Raw genomic sequence first — 23,167 nt, forward strand, 5'->3', positions numbered from 1 at the left:
ATGAAGGAAAAGATTGAAATGGGCAGGAAGACAGAGGAGGACAATATATAGATGGTACTGTGGCGGCCACGATGGCTCGCTGGCGCGGTGACATCATTCCGTGCACCAAGAGGGTGTCGGCCACGCCCGAGGGGTAGGCGTGGCCTCAGGATATACACAGGGCGCGCAGCCCCGAGCACTTCAGTGCTATAGTTGAGCTTTGGAATAAAGACTCTTTTTGGTTACCCGCGTTGTTGCTTATCTTCTTGGCAAACAAGTCGTGCGCATAGCACAGCGCTTCATTGGTGACCTCGACGCTGGTTCAGCCGCCGCTGACCAACAGAACGCGCCATGGCAAACAACGCGGTAGCGGTAAAGCTCCCTGAGTTTTGGGAAGCCCAGGCCGAGGTATGGTTCGTGCAAGCCGAGGCACAGTTCCAGCTTCGAGGCATCACGGTGGATGAGACGCGTTACTACCACGTGATCGCCGCCCTCGGGCCCGGCACAGCCGCCCGAGTCATGTCCGTCCTGCGGAACCCGCCGGCCGACCACAGGTACGCGGTGCTCAAACGCCTCCTCATCGCCACGTTTGGCCTCACGGAGTGCGAACGGGCCGACCGCCTTCTGGACCTTCCCGGACTCGGCGACACGCGACCATCGGTGCGAATGGATTACATGCTGTCGTTGCTGGGTGACAAAGCCCCGGTTGTTTTATTCCGGGCGCTCTTTCTACGCCAGCTACCGGCACAGGTACGCCTCGCGTTGGCCGGTTCTAAAATAAAGGAACTCCGCGCTCTGGCCGTCGAGGCCGACAAGTTTTTCGCGGCTTGTGACATGCGGGCGAGAGTCAGTGCGGCCGCCGCGGATCCCGAGGCTGATGCTGCTGCACACCTCGTGGATCCCGAGGCTGATGCCGATGCACACCTCGTGGCTGCCGCCACGCCTCGCCCACCACCACCGCGAAAGCCGCGGCCTCCGCCTCCGCCGCAAACCTGGTGCCGTTTCCACGCCAGGTTTGGCCACAAGGCTAGGAATTGTTGCCCACCGTGCTCGTTTGGCAAGTCGGGAAATGCCCGGGCCGGTGCTCGGTAGCGGCTTTGAGCATCGGCCTTTCCGGCAGCCTCCTTTTTGTCATGGACACCTTGTCCGGGCGTCGCTTCCTCTGCGACACAGGCGCACAGGTGAGCGTTATCCCCGCCTCCATGTCCGACAAGCGAACCGCGGGCCAGGGCCCCGCGTTGCTTGCAGCCAACGGTACACCCATACGCACATTCGGGAAGCGCTGCCTCTCCCTGTGGTTCGGAGGGCAACGCTTTCAATGGACGTTCGTAACCGCCAGCGTGCCCTTGGCATTGCTCGGTGCGGACTTCCTATGTGCAAATGGGTTGTTGGTGGACGTGAAGCACAGACGCCTCGTCCAGGCCGAAATGTTCAGCTCGCTTCCTTGCGCGCTGAGCAGTTCGTTGGGCAGCTCCCTGAGCGGCTCGCTGAGCGGTTCGGTCCCGGCGAGGTTGGTCTGTACGCTTCCGGCAGCGGACGAGTTCACCCGCCTCCTCGCCAGCTTCCCGGCCTCACGCGGCCCACCTTCTCGGCGGTGGCCGTCAAGCACGGGGTGGAACATCACATCCCCACCGACGGGCCACCGGTCTATGCCCGGGCACGCCGCCTCGAGCCGACGAAGCTCGCGGTGGCGAAGGTGGAGTTCGCTACGCTGGAGCGGCTGGGCATCGTACGGCGCTCCAAGAGCGCTTGGGCATCGCCACTGCACATCGTGCCGAAGCCCGGCGGGGGATGGCGGCCGTGCGGAGACTACCGCCGCCTCAACGATGCCACCACCCCCGACCGCTACCCGGTCCCTCACATTCAGGACTTTTCCGCCCGGTTGGCGAAAATGTCCTTCTTTTCTAAGGTGGACCTCATCCGCGGATACCACCAGGTCCCCATCAGGCCGGAGGACATACCGAAGACGGCCGTCATTACACCATTCGGCCTCTTCGAGTTTCTTCGGATGCCCTTCGGGTTGAAGAATGCGGTTCAGGCGTTCCAACGGTTGATGGACAGCATCTTGTGCGACTTGGATTGCGTTTACGTCTACCTCGACGACATCCTCGTCGCAAGCGCGTCCCACGAAGAGCACCCCCACCACCTCCGCACGCTCTTCGAACGCCTGGGCCAGCATGGCCTGATCGTAAACCCCGCCAAGTGCCGGTTCGGCGTCGCCGAAATCGACTTTTTGGGGCACCGCATCACCAGGCACGGTGGCACCCCTTTACCGGCAAAGGTGGAGGCGGTCAAGGGGTTTCCGCACCCCCGCACGATCAGGGGGCTCCAGGAGTTCCTGGGCATGGTGAACTTTTACCACCGTTTCCTGCCCCGCGTCGCCCAGCTCCTGCGCCCCCTGCACGAGGCCCTCTGGGGGAAGCCGGGCAAAGGTGACGTCGTTTGGACCGAGCAGATGGACGCGGCGTTCGCGGGCACGAAGCTCGCCTTGGCTAACGCCACCATGCTCGCGCAACCGGCGCTCGATGCACCGATCGCCCTCACCACCAACGCGTCGGACTACGCGGTGGGCGCGGTGCATGAGCAATGGGTGCATGGTGCTTGGCAACCGCTGGCGTTTTTCAGCCGGCAGCTTCGCCCGCATGAACGCCGGTACAGCACCTTCGACCGCGAGTTGCTCAGGCTCAACCTGGCGGTCCGGCACTTCCGCCATCTGCTCGAGGGCCGTTCATTCACGGCCTTCGTCGACCACAAGCCCCTGGTCTTCGCGATGGCCAAGGTCGCCGAGCCATGGTCGGCCCGGCAGCAGCGTCACCTCTCGGCCGTGTCCGAGTACACGATGGACATCCGACACATCACGGGAAAGGACAACCCGGTGGCCGATTGCCTTTCCCGGTCCGTCGCCCACGCGGTCCACCTCGGGATCGACTATGCCCGGATGGCGGCGGACCAGACCGCCGACCCCGACGTCCAGGCCTTGCGGACCGCCATCACGGGCCTCCCGTCACCGAGGTGCCGTTCGACGGCGGGGGCACGGCCCTCTTGTGCGATGTCTCCCTCGGGCGGCCTCGCCCCATCGTGCCCGTGGGCTGGCAGCGCCGGGTTTTTGACGCCATCCACGGCCTGTCCCACCCGGGCACGAAGGCCTCCCAGAGGCTGGTCGCCGACAAGTTCGTCTGGCATGGCCTCCGGAAGGCCGTCCGCGATTGGACCAGGACGTGCCTCGCGTGCCAGCGCGCGAAGGTGCACCGCCACACCCAGGCCCCATTGGCCCCGTTCACGGTGCCCGAACGTCGGTTCGACCACGTTCACGTGGACATGGTGGGACCTCTGCCCCCCTCGCGGGGTTTCACCCACGGCCTCACCATGGTGGACCGCACCACCCGGTGGCCGGAGGTCGTGCCTTTGGTGGCGACTACGGCGGCAGACGTCGCGCAGGCATTCATCACCACCTGGGTCGCCTGGTTCGGCGCCCCCTCGGACATCTCGTCCGACCGCGGCCCCCAGTTCACCTCGGAGCTCTGGGGGGCGGTCGCGCAGGGGCTCGGCATCCAGCTGCACCGCACCACGGCCTACCACCCCCAGGCCAACGGCCTGTGCGAGCGCTTCCACCGCTCCTTGAAGGCCGCGCTCCGGGCCACCCTCCGCGACGGCGGCTGGGTCGACAGGCTCCCCTGGGTCCTGCTGGGCCTCCGGACGGCGTCCATGGACGACCTGCGCGCATTTGCGGCGGAGTTGGTCTTCGGACAACTGCTGCGGGTGCCGGGCGAGTTCCTCCCCGACTCCACGGCACCATGGTCCGCGGCGCAGGAGCGCTCCGCACTGCAGGAGACCACCCGGAGGTTCGCCCCGGTGCCGACGGCGCACCACGGGCACCCACCTACGCACGTCGCCCTGGAGCTTCGCACGGCGGAGTACGTGTTCGTCCGCCACGACGCCCACCGGACACCGCTGCGGCCCTCGTACGACGGGCCCTTCCACGTGCTGGAGACCGGGGTGAAACACTTCACCCTCGACATCGGTGGTACTCCTGACCGCGTGTCCGTGGACCGCCTCAAGCCGGCCAACCTCGACGTGGACCACCCCCCGCCGATGGCTAGGCCCCCGGGTCGGGGCCGCCCCCCGGCACCGCCCGGCCCCGCCGGCACGCCCCCCCCTTATTTGGCAGCACAAACGCTCTGCAATGCATTGAGTATGGCGCATGATGATGATACATACACATGATATACACATACACACATCATGTAGTCAGTCCCCAGACCTCCTCACACCTTCACATGTCATATCCTGAATTCCTCCTGAAATAAAAGAACCCCATTGTTTTCCATCAATCATATTCACATATATACAGGTGGACCACCTTTAGAGGCCATTTTTCCCCGCAGAGCAGCCTTTTTCGGGCACCCTTTTTGTAAATGTTTATGGGAATTTTGGGAATCCTTTTGGGAATTTGGGAATCCCCTTTTTGAAGGAATGTTTTATGGCCAGATGCACATATATACAGGTGGCTCTCACCAATTTGAAAGTTACTAGGGCATGCCCGTACTATATCTATATCTAAAATTATATCCCCCCCTCTATTTACATGAATGGTTTGGTCCATTCGCAACGACCACAGAACCCCCCCCCCCTCTATTTACATGCAATGGTTTGGTCCAAAGCGAACGGTTTGGTCCATTCGATGTGATTCGATGATTCGATGTGAATGGTTTGGTCCATTCGCAACGACCACAGAACCCCCCCCCCTCTATTTACATGAATGGTTTGGTCCATTCGCAAAGCCAAAGCGAACGACCACAGAACCCCCCCCTCTATTTACATGAATGGTTTGGTCCATTCGCAAAGCCAAAGCGAACGACCACAGAACCCCCCCCCCTCTATTTACATGAATGGTTTGGTCCATTCGCAACGCCAAAGCGAACGGCGAACGGCTAAATCGCCATAGCTCGGTAAGTACTTGTCCGATTAATTTAAAACCTTGAAAAGGCACATCCTCGGGTCCCCAGCAATATACCTGGCAAGTTAAAAGTATATCGGACCCGTGGTTGTCGAGAAACAGCGGTCACAGACAAACAAACGTACAGACAGAGATTACTGGAATTATAGATAGACTAGGGCATTGCCCGTACTATATCTATATCTAAAATTATATCCCCCCCCTCTATTTACATGAAATGGTTTGGTCCAAAGCGAACGGCTTGTGAGTACAGTGACAATCCCCCCCCTCTATTTACATGAAATGGTTTGGTCCAAAGCGAACGGCTTCCGGAGTTTGGTAAAGAAATCGCCATCGCGTGCACAAACGCGCAGGAAAGCGAATGAATCGCAAATTCGTTTTTATTAGTTTTAAAACATAGTTTAACGCCAACATAGTTTGCAAACGTGAAATAAATGAATACGCTCTCAAATGTGCCATCCGAGGCAGAGTGTGTCCGCCACGTTCGGCACACGCGATAGTTCGCTGCTCTCTGATTGGTTGAATCGTTTTTTGGACATAGCTCGGTAAGTAATTGTCCGATTAATATGAAACCTTGAAAAGGCACATCCTCGGGTCCCCAGCAATATACCTGGCAAGTTAAAAGTATATCGGACCCGTGGTTGTCGAGAAACAGCGGTCACAGACAAACAGACGTACAGACGTACAAACGTACAAACGTACAGACAGAGATTACTGGAATTATAGATAGATAATGTGTAGCCTTCCATTTACTTAGTTGTACTGAACACTCTATGATTTGGCTGTATGGTAATTAAAGCGTGTGTGTGCACATTTGATTTGGCTACTTCACTGCCCAGCGCTTCCCAAAGTGGACAAAACAAAACGAAAACAACATTTGTTTAGATGTGGAAATTATGCTGATGGACTTGGATGGTAATGGTAAACATTTCCAGAAGCTATGCTTATACTTATTGTGCTTGAACATCCAATTTGTTCCTGCTGAGTGGGATGCTGCCGAGCATTTAAATGTGCTTTAAACACTCCCGAGCTGCCAACCCAGGCCGAGGCCAAGGAGCAGCCGAGAGAGGCTTCATCATTACATTTCGGTACTCATCATCATCCTGATCTTTGGACAAGAAAAGCAATATGGCGTGTGTTAGTGAGGATAGCATGCGGTGTCAGTCTTGGGAGCCTTCTCATTTGCAAGCGTTGGTCAGTCTGTGGCTTGAGAGGACCATATACTGTCAATTACGATCAAGCAGAGATAATGAAGATGTGCATTTCAAGAGGTCTCAAATTTTCAACCACTAGGAATAAATGAATCGGTAGTTAAATGAAGAGAAAAGCTGGAAAACAATGAAACAAAATTTTTTTTTTAATTCCGAAAGGTCAGTCTAGGGAGCAAGGCCAACCGAAAGCAGATTTTATTTCATGCAACATGAGCCCAGGTACCTGGAGTTGGCATCCATGTTCTCATCCTTTCGCCATTTTTGAAGAAATCTATTTGTTTTGTTTTTTTTCCTATTTTTATAGGTGCTTAAACACTCCACTACCTACACCCAAGAAGGGAAATTTATATTTAATATTATAAAAACACATACACACACACTAATCGCCATAGACTACGGATTTTTATGTTAAGAAAATAGGCCTTTTATGTTTTGAAAAGCGGAAATATATTTTTTTTATGTGAAAAAATCCCGAAATATTTTTTTCCCACGTTTTATTCATTTTTTTATTATTACCAAGTTTTTCAGAAATCAGTCAAAAAAAGAACAAAAAATGGTAAGCTTTTTCCTGCACAACATTAAGCACTCTGGGCTAGTAAACAGGTAAAAAATGACGTTCAGGTACCTTTATTGCAACCGCATTGTTTGATAAGTAGAGGACTAGAAGAAATTGACAAGACCCTTTTAGGAACGATTAAAGTAGGTGTTTGAAATCATTATCTTGGTAATGTTCTCCTTGGTGAGGCGGTGTCGGCGGTCGGTGAGGACGTTTCTGTCGATGGAGAAGGACCCTTTCACGTCGACGCTGACGATGGGGCAGTACCTCAAGAGGGGGATGTCGGCAAGCTTGACTCAAGCCGGCACACCAACCTCAGATCGGTGCTGATCTCCATCCAGGATCAAAGCCACTGTCCTCAGCACACCAATGTCGGGATTGCGCTGCAGCACCGCCTTGAACTTGGTGAGCAGGATCTCCTTACGGCAGCCTCGGATATTTTCGAGCTCCTCCTTGGCCTGATCAAGGAGTTGGAAGGCCTTGGCCAGCTCCATGCCGGCCTCCTCCAGCTGCTTAAGGATCTTCGGGATGAACGACACGTGGGCATTTAAGAAGACCAAACTGAGCTTGATGTCCGCCTTTCCGAACAGGTCCTTGGCACTCTGGATTGCCATCGCGTCGTCATCGTTCAGCTGGTCCACAATGTCCTTGACGGCCTCGAAGTGCTCGGCGTAAAACACCGCGGCGTCGATCCACGTCCCCCACCGAGTCAGAATGGGCTCCGGGGGGAGAGAAAGATTGGGCTGCTGCTCCTTCCAAAGGACAACATGTGACGGGGCTTTGACGAACACCTTCTTCGTCGTGGCAATCAGGTCGTTGACGTCCTTGAACATTTCTGGGACTGTCTCGCAGACACGGTGGAGCACGTGGGCAACGCAAGTCACATGCAGCAAGTCCGGGAAGAGTTCCTTCAGGGCATGGCCGGCCTTGATCATATAGGCCGCGGCGTCACTGACGAGGACCTTGAGGCACTCCGGCCTGAAATCAGGCCAAAGATAGCGCAGCGTGTCATTGACTGCGCGCACGATCTCCCCAGAGTTGGTCTTCTCCAGAAACATGCACTGGACGAGGTGGGGACGAAAGTACCCCTCCTTGGACAAGCGTCCCGCGATGATGTTGGCCACATATCGACCTGCCGAATCGGTCGTCTCGTCGACGGACAGCCAGATGGGCTGCTGTCCGAGGTCGGCACGGATCCCCGCCAAGGCCTCGTCATAGCACTTGTCGAGGTAGTGCTTTCGAATCCAGCTTTCATCGGGGATCTGGAGAGTGATGTGCTTCTCCAGGAACGACCGGTGGGCAGGGTTTTCCAATTTCGACCATGGGATGCCAGCGGCCAGCATGGCCTGGCACAGCTCCTGAGCCACGACGTTGCACTTGTGCCTCTTTCCATCACCAAAGTCCTCCATGGTGGCTTGCGTGACCATCCTCTTCTTCTTCTTCAAGGCCAAGTTGCTCTTGTGGCGGTCTCCTCGGACATGTTGGGCCAGCTCAGACTTCTGCTTCGCCCGGAAAGTCTTTTCACAAGCTCGACAGAAAGCCGTGTCACTCGACACGTACTTGAAGGTGGCCCCATCGCCGCCAGCGTTGAATTCCTTCAGCCACTTGTCACGAAGAGCAGCACTCATCTTGATAGGAGACTTGTTCACACTTTGTGTACACTCTCTCACTGTAGTACACCGCCTCACTGCTGTACACGCTGGGGACGCAACGCACGCAAGTGGACGCAACGTTTTGTTTTTGAGATCGATCACAGTTAAAAATTTCGATCGCAGTTTAAAATTTCGAAAAATTCCATAATTTGTTTTAGCGTTGCCAGACATTTTCGACCAAAAAGGGCATTTTATTGTATTTTTCCCGAAAAAGGGCGAAATATTTTTTTTCTCCGAAAATAGCAAAATAATTTTTTTGCACACAAAAAAGCCGTTTTATGTGAAAAAATATTTTTTATTTTTTCACATAAAAATCCGATGTGCACTAATCGGGGATAATATTGTTGCGGATATCAGCGCCGGCCTTTTCCCCTTACCAAGGGGGGATTAGTCCCCTTGTCTTTGACTAGCCGACGGGACCCGGGACCTATGACGTCCTTCCCGGACAGCGCGAAGTAGGGTCGTAGGACTAATCACTAATACCTAAGTACTCGCGCTGCCCAGAAACGAGAAAACAAGCCCCACCCGAATCACGGGTGTTGGTGGATACGCCGAGCGGTAGCGAACCCGTGACCCGAGCCGTTAGCAATGACTAAACCCCGATCCAAGCGGTTCGTGCCACGCTTACCCAATGATGGAAATCACAGAAACGGTCCAATTTGGAAGAAAAGGAATAACAAGATTTATTTACACTTTGTACAATAATCAGAAGAAGAAAACACAGTGCAGTCCTTAAGTACAGTCTTAAGTTATTCCCTGGACAAACGGGCCTGTTCACACTCAGACACACTCACATGGGGTTGCAGACGAACAGGTTGATGGTCCAGGGATGGCGTCCGGGCAGCTCTCCCTCCGGTCCCCAACTTGCACCATGAAGAAGATGAATACAGCGGCCAGGAGCTCACCGCGTGTCGTTGGCGCACACGGGATTATTACAGGGCAAACGGTAGGGCTGGCTTTGGCGATTACACTGGCAGCTGCGGCCGTGTACGTAATAAGCGAATCGGCGCTAACAATGCACTTTCCAATTCAATGCAACTCCTTCCAGTCCTCCGACAAATCCTCCTCATAAGTTCTCATCAGTTCTCCGGTAGCAAGTCCTCATCAAGTCCTGTTCAAGGTGTTACGTGGTCCTCCCGGTAACTACCTGGTCTGGGTGACCCCCGGACCGTGGGAGGGACCCCGCCAGAAAGATATATGGTTTATACGCTTTCGTAACGCAATCAATAGGAATTCCGGTCAAGAAGAAACCCCACACCAAGGATCCGGAATAATCAATAATATATTCCCTGAGCAATCAACAACCATCAACAATGCACAATCAATATTACAAAGATGTAAACTCATCTACACAAACTCTAAGATGGCCATCTTATATATTCCTCACGTGAGCCCCACTCCTGACTCCCTCCGTGGTCAATGTCTCTCCCAATGTCTCTCTTCTCCGCACACGGGCGCTTGAACGAACCCCGGGCGGACGTGCTCCAAACGTGCCGTCTCGTACCGGGGACAGCTGCTGCAGCGCACACCTCCTTGCCAAGCCACGGGGCAAAACCCAGCGCGGCTTCCAACGCGCGCGAGGCCCCGAAGTGCGACCCGTACGCGTCCTTGTAGACGGGGCCAAACCAAGCGCGGTTTGCAATGCGCGCACGGCCCAACGTGCGACCCGTACGCGTCCTTGTAGACGGGGCCAAACCAAGCGCGGTTTGCAACGCGCGCACGGCCCAACGTGTGACCCATACGCGTCCTTGTAGACGGGGCCAAACCAAGCGCGGTTTGCAACGCGCGCACGGCCCAACGTGCGACCCGTACGCGTCCTTGTAGACGGGGCAAACTGTGCCGGACGCTTGGTTCCGTGTACGAACTCACGGGGACTTGACGTGTCAAAAGGTAGTTACACGTCCAGGTAACTCCTCTCGCCAGACGGGTTTCGGTTTCGGAACGCCGCTTTGTCCACGCCGCGCAAGGTCGCTTCCACCTTCTTTCGGAGCGGGGCGAGGAAGACGAAAACCTTCTTCTTTTTCCTCGTGTCTTTTCCTCTTCCGTTTCCGGCCACTTCCGTTTCCGGCCACTGGTTCAGAAGGGCTCCTGACCCTCCAATCACAACAACCCTTAATATACTACACACGGATAAGCAAAGACCTGAATGGTAATCCCCATACATTCACATAAATATGTAACACTCCCCCCCTTCAAGAAAGAAAGTTTGAACCCAGCGAAAACTTTCTTTGCCGGCCAATTTGGAGAAACAAACCAGATCCCTCAACCCTCCAGATTACTCCCTCTGGACTAAGTACCAACAACGACATTGTCCCTGCCAAATCAAACTCCCTCTCATGACCCTCTGACTTTGACCGTCAGTTTCTTGGGAATGAAGGTTAAGGGGTTGATCAAAGATCCAAAGTTAGGCAACTCGATAGCACTTTTTCCGGGAGGCCAAGCCGAGTATTCACTACATGGATGCCTTTAGGAACGCGGAGTTCACGGTTAGTCCGTGCAGGAAAGTTCTCTACATGGGCGCCTTGAGGAACGTGGAGTTCACGGTTAGTCCGTGCATGAAAGTTCACTACATGGACGCCTTTAGGAACGGCGTTCACGGTTAATTCGTGTAGGAATCTTGGCTCGGCGGCTCCGCCGCCTTCAGTGCTTCAACTTTTCAGAACTTCCCTAATAATTATGGTGGGACCACTTGTCCCTGTAGTCCCATGAATAGCGGTCTCCTTCTCGGCCACTACTTTGACAATCCTTCCTTCGGGAGCTGCTGTAACTCAGGGAGCCTCCATAATAATATTGATTGCGGCCACCACCAAAACTACCGCCCAGTTGTCCTCTCCTGTAGACCTCTCGACGCCTACGAAATGCCTTCCCTACTGTTATGGTCCGACCCTCCAAATCCTTGCCATTCCAATTCTTCTCTGCCTCTCTGGCGTCTTTTGTGCTGGCAAACGTGACAAAGCCGAACCCTCTGGACTGTTGCGTTTCCCAGTCTCTTACCAACCGCACTTCCACCAGCGGCCCATATCTGTTGAAGACAGAGGTCAGAACTTCTTCCTCTGTTTTGAAGTTCAGTCCCCCTACAAATAACTTGGCACTTTTGTCGCCATCCCGAGTTGGTGTGGTGTTATTTTCCCTGCTGGGCTCTTTACCAACCCTCTGGTTACCATAAACTTGACCCCCGGCCAAATCATTCCCGATAACCACAGATACACCCTCTACAGGAAGCGTGGCTTGTAAACCGACGGTGACCGGTCCTGACACCAAATCGGACTCCAACTGGATGACCTGAAGGGGAGCACTAACACCGCCCCCGATCCCCTGTAAACGCACACTATCCCCCGTTGCCGTCTCCTCGGACCATGGCAAAATGCCTTCAAGCATTAAAGATTGATGGGCCCCTGTGTCCCTCAATATCCTAACCGGTCTCCGGTTAGTCGAGGCTCCATCCAGTGACACAAACCCCTCTGAAATAAATGGTTGGTAACCCTTTTGATGGCGATTTCTTACGCTAGCCATCGCATTCGGAGTTGTAATAGTCGGACTCCGCTCTGGGTTGTCCCTTTTCATGAGGTAACAACTGGACATCAAGTGTCCAGGTTTCTTGCAAAACGCGCAAGTAGGTCCGGAGGGAAAACTCGGGGTCTGCCTCGGGCCCCCCGAACTATAAGTTTGTCTTGGGCCCGCATCCCTCTGATTTCGAACCGGTGGGGTATCATAGTTGTCCCCATAATCATCTCGAGGCCGCCGCCATGTATGGTCGTTCTCCGCACCTGCTGTTCCCCACCTCCCCTGCGGAGATCTAGGCGAGGAGTTAGGTTCGTGGACCCCTATTCGGTGGGTTAAGGCATAATCATCTGCCATGGTGGCTGCGTCCCACAACTTTGGTACTTTCTTTTCCTGCAGGTACACTTTGATGTCCTCGTGGACACACTGCTGGAATTCCTCCACCAGGATCAAGTCCCGCAATGCCTCGAAGTCTTTCCCGACTCCTTTTGACTCACACCACCGATCAAACATGTTTTCTTTCACTCTGGCAAACTCCACATGGGTCTCACTCTCCCTCTTCCTGGCATTCCTGAATTTTTGCCTGTAAGCTTCCGGAACCAACTCATAGGCCTTGAGGATGTGCTTCTTCAGTACCTCATAATCTGCACATTGGTCCATTGGTAGCGCCGAATAAATTTCCTGAGCTTTCCCCACCAGCACACTTTGCACGAGTATGGTCCAGGCCTCCTCTGGCCAGTTTAATTGTCGAGCCACTTTCTCAAAGTGTGGGAAAAATTTCGCGACTTCTTTTTCACTGAACGGTGGAACCAGCCTCACATGTCTGCCCACATCCCAGGTTTTCTGGTTAGGTGTCGACCCCGTCAGCAAGGGTGGTGCCTCTCCCCGTTCTCTCATTAACTCCAGCTCCTTGAATTTGATTTCTTGCTGAAGCTCCATGTCCCGTTCCTTTAATTCCCTTTCCGCTTTTCTCTCCTCTGCTTCGAGGTCCCTTGCAGCTCTCCTTTCCTCTGCTTTTTTGTCTTCTAACCTTTCCTGGAGTTCTCGTTCCACTCTCCTTTCCTCTGCTTGTGCTTTCCTTTCTTCTTCTGCTCTTTCCTTTTCTGCTTTCCTTTCTTCTTCTTTAATCCGTTCCTGGAGTTCTCGTTCCACTCTCCTTTCCTCTGCTTGTTTCTCTTCTCTCCTCTCTTCTGCTTTCCTTTCTTCTTCTGCTCTTTCCTTTTCTGCTTTCCTTTCTTCTTCTGCTCTTTCCTTTTCTGCTTTCCTTTCTTCTTCTTTAATCTGTTCCTGGCTCCGTAATTGCAACTCCAGTTTCCGGAGCTCAACGTCTTCTGGTTCTTCGGGTAGCCACTCCCAGGCTAACTCGTCCCATGTTCCTAATCCCACCATAGATTGTATCACCGTGGCCTGCAACTCTGCCTTCCTCAAATTAGTTCGGACCTCCAAGTTAAAATGTTTGGCCAATTTCAAGAGGTCCGACTTTAGCAACGCTCGGAACTGTGCCTCACTCGGTGTTACCCCAAAGTTCTGTGCCACAAACGCCATGGTGCCTATCGTTAGCACCTGTTAACCTTCACCCAAGATTTTACCCCAATTTCTCACAAAAAAGAAAATTTACCAATTAATAATTAATTAATAAATTTTAATTAATAAAAATTATTATTTTATTATTTTATACAATTTTAAATCCCGGACGTAGACCCAATTGCGAAACCGCAAATCGTAATTTGGACGAGCCCCCAATTCTGTTACGTGGTCCTCCCGGTAACTACCTGGTCTGGGTGACCCCCGGACCGTGGGAGGGACCCCGCCAGAAAGATATATGGTTTATACGCTTTCGTAACGCAATCAATAGGAATTCCGGTCAAGAAGAAACCCCACACCAAGGATCCGGAATAATCAATAATATATTCCCTGAGCAATCAACAACCATCAACAATGCACAATCAATATTACAAAGATGTAAACTCATCTACACAAACTCTAAGATGGCCATCTTATATATTCCTCATGTGAGCCCCACTCCTGACTCCCTCCGTGGTCAATGTCTCTCCCAATGTCTCTCTTCTCCGCACACGGGCGCTTGAACGAACCCCGGGCGGACGTGCTCCAAACGTGCCGTCTCGTACCGGGGACAGCTGCTGCAGCGCACACCTCCTTGCCAAGCCACGGGGCAAAACCCAGCGCGGCTTCCAACGCGCGCGAGGCCCCGAAGTGCGACCCGTACGCGTCCTTGTAGACGGGGCCAAACCAAGCGCGGTTTGCAACGCGCGCACGGCCCAACGTGCGACCCGTACGCGTCCTTGTAGACGGGGCCAAACCAAGCGCGGTTTGCAACGCGTGCACGGCCCAACGTGCGACCCGTACGCGTCCTTGTAAACGGGGCCAAACCAAGCCCGGTTTGCAACGCGCGCACGGCCCAACGTGCGACCCGTACGCGTCCTTGTAGACGGGGCAAACTGTGCCGGACGCTTGGTTCCGTGTACGAACTCACGGGGACTTGACGTGTCAAAAGGTAGTTACACGTCCAGGTAACTCCTCTCGCCAGACGGGTTTCGGTTTCGGAACGCCGCTTTGTCCACGCCGCGCAAGGTCGCTTCCACCTTCTTTCGGAGCGGGGCGAGGAAGACGAAAACCTTCTTCTTTTTCCTCGTGTCTTTTCCTCTTCCGTTTCCGGCCACTTCCGTTTCCGGCCACTGGTTCAGAAGGGCTCCTGACCCTCCAATCACAACAACCCTTAATATACTACACACGGATAAGCAAAGACCTGAATGGTAATCCCCATACATTCACATAAATATGTAACAAAGGGCTTTGTGCAAAGGCTTATATAGCCCTGCCCAGCGAACCTTCCAGCACTTGCTAGACGCCTCGTGCCATGCCCTATCACGCCATGCCCTCAGAGCCCTGGTTGGCTGTTGCTCCTTACCGTCATCGCCTTCTGACGCGCTGCCTTGCGTGGCCACTCCTCGACCCTCATGCTCCTCCCTCTTCTTAGGCCTACCGCGTGTGGCCAAAGCCGAGTTCGATGCTTTGGAACACCTCGGCATCGTGCGGCGCTCCGATAGCGCATGGGCTTCGCCACTACACATCGTCCCAAAACCAGGGGGCGGCTGGCGCCTATGTGGCGACTACCGCCGCCTTAACGACGCTACCACCCCCGACAGGTATCCGATCCCGCACATCCAAGACTTCTCCGCCCGTTTGGCAGGACGGGTCATTTTTTCAAAGATCGATTTAATACGGGGATATCGCCAGGTACCTGTCAGGGCGGCCGACATCCCAAAAACGGCCGTCATCACGCCGTTCGGCTTATTCAAATTCCTGCGAATGCCGTTTGGCCTCAATAACTCAAGAACAAGAACGCTTTACACTGTAGTGGCTACCGCTGGGTATACACAATCGCCTTGCACCTACCGAGGACGCGGAGCGATCACCATGCCGGGCTCGCCCAGGACGCCCGGGCATGCCCGCTCTCGACTTGCCAGGCCTCGTCCGGGATGCCCGGGCATGCCCGCTCTCGACTTGCCAGGCCTCGTCCAGGACGCCCGGGCACGCCCCCTCTCGCCTTTCCCGGGCAAACGCTCCGGGATAATGTGTATATATATTGCTGCCCGATAAACGGGCTTTTCAGTTTACCCGAGTTGATTTGATGCAATAAAGAAACTCGGATGAATTCCAGCTTTTTGTCGCATCCATTCTTTCGATTCGAGTTGGAGCACAGCTCCTTCATTGGTGACCTACCGACATGGAGACGGCAGTTGCCCTCAAACTGCCTACCTTCTGGGAGGCTCACGCGGCGGTTTGGTTCACCCAGGCGGACTCCCTGTTCGCCCTGCGAGGCATCACGGCCGACGACACCCGCTTCCACCATGTGGTAGCAGCACTCGGCTCAGCCACCGCGGCCCATGCCCTGAGCCTCCTCGAGCGCCCGCCAGCCGCTGACAAATACGATGCGATTAAAAAGCTCCTCCTCGACGCTTTCGCCCTCTCATCAGCGGAACGTGCACGGCGCCTGCTCGACCTGCCCGAGCTCGGCGACACGCGCCGTCCGAGCGAATGGACTACATGCTTTCACTGCTTGGCGAGCACTCTCCGGCATTCCTGTTCCGGGAGCTGTTCCTCCGTCAGCTGCCTAGCCCGGTACGCCTCGCCCTGGCAAGCATGACGATCACGGATCCCCGCGCCCTCGCCAGGGAAGCCGACAAGATCTCCGCGGCAGGCCAACGCATTGGAGCAGCGACCTGGAGCCCACCGCCGTCCGAAGCAATGCCCATGGCGCCCGAGCACCCGGCACGGTCGACGACCGAACTGCCGACGCAATTGGCGGCCGCTATGCCAAGCCGACCACCTCCAGCACGACGACCGGAGCCTCCACCTGACCAGGCGTGGTGTTATTATCATGCCAGGTTCGGACAGAAGGCCTGGACATACTGACTCCCGTGCACCTTCAGCAAGCCGGGAAACGGCCGGGCCGGCGTTCATTACCAGCCATGAGCGCCGGCCACACGGGCAACTTACTCTCCATCACGGACAAAGCGTCCGGACGGCGCTTCCTGTGTGACACCGGCACCCAACTGAGCGTCATACCCGTTTCCGATCAGGACAGGCAGTCCGCGGTTTGCGGCCCCTCCTTGGTTGCGGCCAATGGATCGGCCATCCGCACCTTCGGCCCGCGCAACGTCACCCTCTGCTTCGGCGGCCAACGCTTTAATTGGACTTTTGTAACCGCAAGCGTGCCCATGGCTCTGCTAGGCGCCGACTTCCTCTGCGCACACGGACTGCTGGTGGACGTCCAACGGCGTCGCCTCATCAACGCCGAGACCTTCAGCTCCCTGGCATGCACATTGAGCAGCTCTGCTCCGACCGAGCTGGCATGCGCCCTCCCGGCGGCGAACGAGTTTGCTCGCCTGCTCACGGAGTTCCCGGCCCTCATGCGGCCGACGTTTTCGGCCGTCGCAGTACGACATGGGATCGAGCACCACATACCAACCACGGGCCAGCCGGTCTATGCCAGAGCCCGCCGCCTTGACCCAGCCAAGCTCACCGTGGCCAAAGCCGAGTTCGACGCTTTGGAACACCTCGGCATCGTGCGGTGCTCCGATAGTGCATGGGCTTCGCCACTACACATCGTCCCAAAACCAGGGGGCGGCTGGCGCCCATGTGGCGACTACGGCCGCCTTAACGACGCTACCACCCCCGACAGGTATCCGATCCCGCACATCCAAGACTTCTCCGCCCGTTTGGCAGGACGGGTCATTTTTTCAAAGATCGATTTAATACGGGGATATCGCCAGGTACCTGTCAGGGCGGCCGACGTCCCAAAAACGGCCGTCATCACGCCGTTCGGCTTATTCGAATTCCTGCGAATGCCGTTTGGCCTCAAGAACGCGGCTCAGGCGTTCCAGCGCTTGATGGACGGCGTGCTGCGCAACCTGCCGTTCTCTTTGTTTACCTGGACGACATCCTCGTCGCCAGCACGTCCCGGGCCGAGCACCTCCTCCACCTCCGAACACTGTTCGGGTGCCTCAGCGAGCACGGCCTCATCGTCAACCCGGCCAAATGCCACTTCGGCATGACGGCCGTTGATTTTTTGGGCCACCACATCACCAAGAACGGGGCCGTGCCGCTGCCAACCAAGGTCGAGGCCATCACCACGTTTCCGCGTCCCCGCTCCATAAAGGCCCTGCAGGAATTCCTGGGAATGGTGAATTTCTATCACCGCTTCGTGCCCCGCGCTGCTCAACTCATGCGGCCCCTCTACGAAGCCCTCTGGGGCAAGCCGGCCAAGCACGACGTGGTCTGGTCCGCAGCAATGGACGCGGCCTTTAAAAGCTCAAAGCGGGTGCTCGCCGACGCAACACTGCTCGCTCACCCGGTGCTCAACGCTCCCATCGCCCTCACCACGGATGCCTCCAACTACGCGGTGGGCGCCGTACATGAGCAATGGGTGAACGGGGTTTGGCAGCCACTCGCTTTTTTCAGCCGGCAACTCCGGCCGAACGAGCTCAAATATAGCACGTTTGACCGTGAGCTCCTCGGTCTACACCTGGCCGTTCGCCATTTCCGCCACCTCCTGGAGGGCCGACCCTTCACGGCGTTCGTCGACCACAAGCCGTTGGTTTACGCAATGGCCAAGGTCATGGAGCAATGGTCGGACCGCCAACAGCGCCACCTCTCCGCCGTGTCGGAGTTTACCACGGACATCCGGCACGTCGCCGGCAAAGACAACGCCGTGGCCGACTGTCTTTCTCGGGCCAGCGCGAACGCGGTCCACCTCGGCGTGGACTTCGCGCTTATGGCGGCGGACCAAACCACCGACACCACGGTGCAAGCCCTCCGGGCGGCGGACACGGGCCTCCGCCTGGCCGACATCCCCTTCGCGGACACTGTCCTGCTCTGCGACGTCTCCCAAGGCCAGCCTCGCCCCATCGTGCCCGTTACCTGGCAACGCCGCATCTTCTCCTCCCTCCACGGCCTTTCCCACCCGGGCCGGGAAGCTTCCCAGAAGCTGGTGTCGGCGCGATTCGTCTGGCACGGCCTTCGAAGGGACGTCCGCGATTGGACCAGCAACTGCACAGCCTGCCAACAGGCCAAGGTCCATCGACACACCCAGGCCCCGCTGGCACCTTTCACCGTGCCCGAACGACGTTTCAACCACGTCAACGTGGACCTGGTGGGCCCCCTCCCCCCATCACAGGGTTTCACACACCTGCTCACCATGGTGGACAGGACCACCAGGTGGCTGGAGGCCATTCCCCTCGTCTCCACCACCACCGCCGACGTGGCGTAGGCTTTCATCGCCACCTGGGTCACCCGCTTCGGCGCACCGGCGGACATCTCGTTGGACCGCGGACCGCAGTTCACCTCCGAGCTGTGGGGCACGGTTGCCCGCAACCTGGGGGTCAAGCTCCACTGTACTACGGCCTACCACCCCCAAGCCAACGGGTTGTGCGAGCGATTCCACCGCTCCATGAAGGCCGCGCTCATGGCCGGCCTTCAGGACGGCGGTTGGGCCGACCGGCTGCCGTGGGTCCTGTTGGGCCTCCGCACGGCCCCCAAGGAGGACCTCCGGGCGTCCACCGCCGAGCTTGTCTACGGCCAGGTGCTATGCGTCCCGGGCGAATTCGTGCCCGACGCTACCAGTCCCTGGTCCGCAGCTCACCAGCGCTCGGACCTCCAGGAGACCGCCCGACGGTTTGCCCCCGTGCCAACGTCCCACCACGGTGACCCCCAGTCCTACGTCCCCCCAGCGCTTCGCTCAGCGGAGTACGTTTTTGTGCGTCATGACACACATCGGGGGCCATTCCGGCCACCGTACGACGGGCCCTTCCGGGTCCTGCGACGGGACGACAAGTCGTTCGTCATCGACATCGGCGGGAGGTCGGACCGGATTGCGGTGGACCGCCTCAAGCCGGCGCACGTGGACATCGACCAACCGCCACGGTTGGCCCTTCCGCCACGGCGAGGCCGCCCCCCATCCATGGTGCCCCCCACTCGACCGCCCACCACCACACTGGACCCCCCCCCCCCATGACGACCCGCCAGGGGTCGCTTCGGCCGGGTCATCAGGACCCCCCTTAAATTGACCCTGCCAGTGCAAGTCGATTCTGGGGGGACGTGTGTAGCGGCTACCGCTGGGTATACACAATCGCCTTGCACCTACTGAGGACGCGGAGCGATCACCATGCCGGGCTCGCCCAGGATGCCCGGGCATGCCCGCTCTCGACTTGCCAGGCCTCGTCCGGGACGCCCGGGCACGCCCGGGCATGCCCGCTCTCGACTTGCCAGGCCTCGTCTAGGACGCCCGGGCACGCCCCCTCTCGCCTTTCCCGGGCAAACGCTCCGGGATAATGTGTATATATATTGCTGCCCGATAAACGGGCTTTTGGAGAGTACCCGAGTTGATTTGACACAATAAAGAAACTCGGACGAATTCCAGCTTTTTGTCGCGTCCATTCTTTCGATTTACTTTGGAGCATAGCTGCTACAACACCATGGTTCAGAATGAACCTCGCAATGCAGTATTAGCTTTACACCACCGTTCAGAATGAACCTCGCAATGCAGTATTAGCTTTACACCATGGTTAAGAATGAACCTCGCAATGCAGTATTAGCTTTACACCACGGTTCAGAATGAACCTCGCAATGCAGTATTAGCTTTACACCATGGTTCAGAATGAACCTCGCAATGCAGTATAAGCTCTACACCATGGTTCCGAATGAACCTCGCAATGCAGTATAAGCTTTACACCACGGTTCAGAATGAACCTCGCAATGCAGTATTAGCTTTACGCCATGGTTCAGAATGAACCTCGCAATGCGGTATTAGATTTACACCATGGTTCAGAATGAACCTCGCAATGCAGTATTAGCTTTACACCACGGTTCACAATGAACTTCGCAATGCAGTATTAGCTTTACACCACGGTTCAGAATGAACCTCGCAATGCAGTATAAGCTTTACACCATGGTTCAGAATGAACCTCGCAATGCAGTATAAGCTTTACACCATGGTTCAGAATGAACCTCGCAATGCAGTATTAGCTTTACACCACCGTTCAGAATGAACCTCGCAATGCAGTATTAGCTTTACACCACGGTTCAGAATGAACCTCGCAATGCAGTATAAGCTTTATACCATGGTTCAGAATGAACTTCGCAATGCAGTATCAGCTTTACACCATGGTTCAGAATGAACCTCGCAATGCAGTATTAGCTTTACACCATGGTTCAGAATGAACCTCGCAATGCAGTATCAGCTTTACACCATGGTTCAGAATGAACCTCGCAATGCAGTATCAGCTTTACACCACGGTTCAGAATGAACCTCGCAATGCAGTATTAGCTTTACACCATGGTTCAGAATGAACCTCGCAATGCAGTATTAGCTTTACACCATGGTTCAGAATGAACCTCACAATGCAGTATTAGCTTTACACCACGGTTCAGAATGAACCTCGCAATGCAGTATTAGCTTTACACCACGGTTCAGAATGAACCTCGCAATGCAGTATTAGCTTTACACCACGGTTCAGAATGAACCTCGCAATGCAGTATTAGCTTTACACCACGGTTCAGAATGAACCTCGCAATGCAGTATTAGCTTTACACCACGGTTCAGAATGAACCTCGCAATGCAGTATTAGCTTTACACCACGGTTCAGAATGAACCTCGCAATGCAGTATTAGCTTTACACCACGGTTCAGAATGAACCTCGCAATGCAGTATTAGCTTTACACCACGGTTCAGAATGAACCTCGCAATGCAGTATTAGCATTACACCATGGTTCAGAATGAACTTCGCAATGCAGTATTAGCTTTACACCATGGTTCAGAATGAACCTCGCAATGCAGTACTAGCTTTACACCACGGTTCAGAATGAACTTCGCAATGCAGTATTAGCTTTACACCACGGTTCAGAATGAACCTCGCAATGCAGTATTAGCTTTACACCATGGTTAAGAATGAACCTCGCAATGCAGTATAAGCTTTACACCATGGTTCAGAATGAACCTCGCAATGCAGTATTAGCTTTACACCATGGTTCAGAATGAACCTCGCAATGCAGTATTAGCTTTACACCATGGTTAAGAATGAACCTCGCAATGCAGTATTAGCTTTACACCACGGTTCAGAATGAACCTTGCAATGCAGTATTAGCTTTACACCACGGTTCAGAATGAACCTCGCAATGCAGTATTAGCTTAACACCACGGTTCAGAATGAACTTCGCAATGCAGTATTAGCTTTACACCATGGTTCAGAATGAACCTCGCAATGCAGTATTAGCTTTACACCATGGTTCAGAATGAACCTCGCAATGCAGTATTAGCTTTACACCATGGTTCAGAATGAACCTCGCAATGCAGTATTAGCTTTACACGATGGTTCAGAATGAACCTCGCAATGCAGTATTAGCTTTACACCACGGTTCAGAATGAACCTTCGCAATGCAGTATTAGCTTTACACCATGGTTCAGAATGAACCTCGCAATGCAGTATTAGCTTTACACCACGGTTCAGAATGAACCTCGCAATGCAGTATTAGCTTTGCACCACGGTTCAGAATGAACCTCGCAATGCAGTATTAGCTTTACACCATGGTTCAGAATGAACCTCGCAATGCAGTATTAGCTTTACACCATGGTTCAGAATGAACCTTGCAATGCAGTATTAGCTTTACACCACGGTTCAGAATGAACCTCGCAATGTGGTATTAGCTTTACACCATGGTTCAGAATAAACCTAGCAATGTGGTATTGAAGGAGCTGGGGCTCCCACGTCGATCGGAAGAATGGACGCGACAAAAAGCTGGAATTCATCCGAGTTGCTTTAATCAAACCAAACACTCAGGCACTCTGAAAAGCCCGTTTATCGGGCAGCAATATATATACATATTATCCCGGAGCGTTTGCCCAGGAAAGGCGAGAGGGGGCGTGGCCCAGCGTCCCGACCGAGGCCTGGCAAGTTGAGCGCGGGCCTGCCCGGGCGTCCTGGACAAGCCCGGCATGGTGATTGCTCCGCGTCCTTGATAGGTGCAAGGCGATTGTGAAAACCCAGCGGTAGCCGCTACACACGTCCCCCCAGAATCGACTTGCACCGGCAGGGTCAATTTTGAGGGGGGTCCTGATGACCCGGCCGAAGCGACCCCTGGTGGGTCGTGGGAGGGGGTCCGGTGTGGTGGTGGGCGGTCGAGTGGGGGGCACCGTGGATGGGGGGCGGCCTCGCCGTGGCGGAAGGGCCACCCGTGGTGGGTGGTCGACGTCCACGTGCGCCGGCTTGAGGCGGTCCACCGCAATCCGGTCCGATCTGCCGCCGATGTCGATGACGAAGGACTTGTCGTCCCGTCGCAGCACCCGGATGGGCCCGTCATACGGCGGCCGGAGTGGCCCCCGATGTGCGTCGTGATGCACAAAAACATACTCCGCTGTGCGAAGTGCTGGGGGGACGTAGGACTGGGGGTCACCGTGGTGGGATGTTGGCACGGGGGCAAACCGTCGGGCGGCCTCCTGGAGGTCCGAGCGCTGGTGAGCTGCGGACCAGGGACTGGTAGCATCGGGCACGAATTCGCCCGGGACGCTTAGCGCCTGGCCATAGACAAGCTCGGCGGTGGATGCCTGGAGGTCCTCCTTGGGGGCCGTGCGGAGGCCCAAAAGGACCCACGGCAGCCGGTCGGCCCAACCGCCGTCTTGAAGGCCGGCCATGAGCGCGGCCTTCATGGAGCGGTGGAATCGCTCGCACAACCCGTTTGCTTGGGGGTGGTAGGCCGTAGTACGGTGGAGCTTGACCCCCAGGTTGCGGGCGAC

General features: G+C 55.5%; 1 protein-coding gene across 2 annotated transcripts in view; it reads right to left on the minus strand.

The window, feature by feature from the left end:
* Positions 1–23,167, minus strand: part of LOC137424069 (single-stranded DNA-binding protein 2-like) — a 219,290-nt gene that overhangs the window by 10,984 nt on the left and 185,139 nt on the right. The gene's annotated exons all lie outside the window — the stretch shown is intronic.

This window comes from Myxine glutinosa, chromosome 1, assembly GCF_964187855.1.
Source record: "Myxine glutinosa chromosome 1, kmMyxGlut1.1, whole genome shotgun sequence".
NCBI classification, from domain to species: Eukaryota; Metazoa; Chordata; class Myxini; order Myxiniformes; family Myxinidae; genus Myxine; species Myxine glutinosa.